Source organism: Crocuta crocuta, unplaced genomic scaffold, assembly GCF_008692635.1.
Source record: "Crocuta crocuta isolate KB4526 unplaced genomic scaffold, BGI_CrCroc_1.0 scaffold563, whole genome shotgun sequence".
Classification (NCBI taxonomy): domain Eukaryota; kingdom Metazoa; phylum Chordata; class Mammalia; order Carnivora; family Hyaenidae; genus Crocuta; species Crocuta crocuta.
Genome location: NW_027532000.1, coordinates 53,815 through 56,293, shown reverse-complemented (window position 1 = coordinate 56,293; position 2,479 = coordinate 53,815). Strand labels below are relative to the sequence as shown.

The window sequence follows — 2,479 nt, the reverse complement described above, 5'->3', positions numbered from 1 at the left end:
AACTCCTTTTGTGGAAGTTACATGATGCTTTGTGGCCTTAGCTACCATTTCTAATGGGACTTTTTGAACAGTGGGTCATTCTTCATCATTCCTATCACATTCCTAAACCTGAATTTATGACTAAGCTGATACCTAAAAACTCTGGAGAGCTAGAAAGAGCAGGCGAAGGAAGAACGTTAATGAAACGTTCTCTAATCCTGCTTACCTACAACAGAGGCAGAATTCTCTCAAGTTTCTTGTTATCCTTAAATACCTAAGGAAACAATAGGAGTTTCAGTTGATGCTTTTAATTTAGCTCCAAGATCATGTACATCCTTTCCTTTTTTTTCTTTAACCAGTAAAGGTTTTGAAGACTGACAATAATAAAAACACACCATCTCAGAGATAAAGGAAGCTGCAGGTGATGCTGGCAGGCTGGGTCCAGAGACCCAAACAGGTCCTGCAGGACCAGCCAAGAGGGTATTTGGCTTCGCAAATGATGAAAATCAAATGTGAGCCAGCAGGAGAGGGAAAGCAGAGTTTTTTGAAAATACATAGAAATAAAAAAGAGAGAGAGAGCGGACACAGAGTGTCTGGGAGACTCAGAAAGGAAAGGAGGGAGTCTCGTCTTTGTTCAGGGTCTGGGGATTTTATTTAGGGTGGTAGTCTGGTATATGTATCCTCTCAGGCCTTCAGGTACCAGTTAGAACAAATATGAGGGCCCACATATTATTCCTTGGAATCAGAGGGCCTTAGCATTGAGATGTCTAGTTACAGTTCTCTGGAATATGCAAATGATAACTGTCCAGTCATTCTCTTCTTGTCATTTCTTAGATGTTACATATTATAGAGAAATCATTAACTCCTTTTCCCTTACAAGGAGGACAAATGCTGTTTGTATTACAAGGCATGTGTAAAGTGAGGTGGGGATGCAAGTTCTAGTGAAAATAGAAGCAGGAAAAGGAGCTAAAAGCAGATTTTATGGAGTTCTTCATTTTCCTTGTCTCATAGGTGAAGTTGGGAATAGAAGGGAGGTTAAAACTTCGTATGTTCTAGTCAGGTAGGCACCCACCTATTAACTGTGTGGTCCAAACCTGGCTTCCCAGGTCTATGTGTATTTATATTAAGTATTGTAAGACATATTTCAGACTTTTGAGATCAAACTAGATCACATCAATCCATTCTCTTTAACTTGTCCTGATTTCTAGATTAGACTGACAAAGCCCACTATTTACGCAAAAATCTCACAAAGTGTTCCTGAGGATTGTGTAAGTCAGTGCATGGGAACTACCCCATCCTTTTGGCCAGGACTAAATTTGTCCACTTTGAGCATGGTAAAAGGAACCCAGGCTCTGAAGCAAGCTTGGAGCAACATTGGCCCTCTCTGTATATCTGACCTTTTCCTTTCTTGTAAACTTGATCCCAGTGGAACCCAACAGATCAGAACTCATCTATACTTATAGCTTATTTATATGCACAATCATTATGGGAGGGAAAAGAACAATGTGGAGGTCATTTTTTGCAAAGCAATTCAACAACACCTATATTTCACAGCCTGGAGCTTCAAGATTGACAGAGCTATGTTGGGAATTCTTAAAGACAGCCTTCCCCAGACCTACCAAAAAGCCCAGTTTACCATACAGTGTGAAGAGTTAGGATTACAAAAGCAAATTCTTTTCAGGTAGAAAAAGAGAAATGAGACATGCAAGGCAATTCAGCAAAATGAGAGTAGTTTAACCAAACTATATAATGTTAATGAAAGTTAAAGAGCATTTCTAATTCTGCCAAATTGTCTAAAAGGACAAATATAAGCAGAGAGGAGGGAGAGTTTGTCAGATCGAGTTGGCCAGTGAAGAAATCCATCAAGACAGGGCTCGTGGGACCTCCTTGGCCAGACTCAGCCACATCACATGTTCCAGCAGCAGATGTGCTCTCAGGGGAAGCCAAGAGCAGTGCTAAGAGGAAGAGGAGCTGAAAGACACTTACTTAACATACTTTACATCCCACAGGTTTACAGGTCATATCATACATCCCTCTGGTTTTATTTTGTTAATTTGTGAGATATTACATTCAAAAAGATGCAAAAATAATATAATGGGCACCTGTGTACTTACTATCCAACTTAATTCATTACAGATATATTCTTTCCCCTCTCCTTCTCTGCTCCCTCCCTTCTTTTCATTCCTTCCATTTTCCCATTCTCCTCTCTGTACTCTCTTGAATTTGGCATGTGTCATTGCATATTTTTTGTATGATTTCTGTACATAAGTGTGTATCCCTAAACATTATGTGGCATNCCCCCCCTCCTTTTCTGTCCTTCTCTCTTTCTCTCTCTCTCTCTCTCTCAGAAATAAAACATTAAAAATTTTTTTAAAAAAATAAGCTTTATATAAGTATAATATATGTAGATGAGATAAAACTGTATAGAAATGTAACCAGGAGAATGATGAGCATGGGATTTAAGATTCCTGTGGCATCATAGCTTTTGGTGGCAGGTTCA

General features: G+C 39.3%; 1 protein-coding gene across 1 annotated transcript in view; it reads left to right on the top strand.

The window, feature by feature from the left end:
* The window catches only part of ARHGEF9 (Cdc42 guanine nucleotide exchange factor 9), a 166,762-nt gene that overhangs the window by 135,100 nt on the left and 29,183 nt on the right, over positions 1 to 2,479 (top strand). The gene's annotated exons all lie outside the window — the stretch shown is intronic.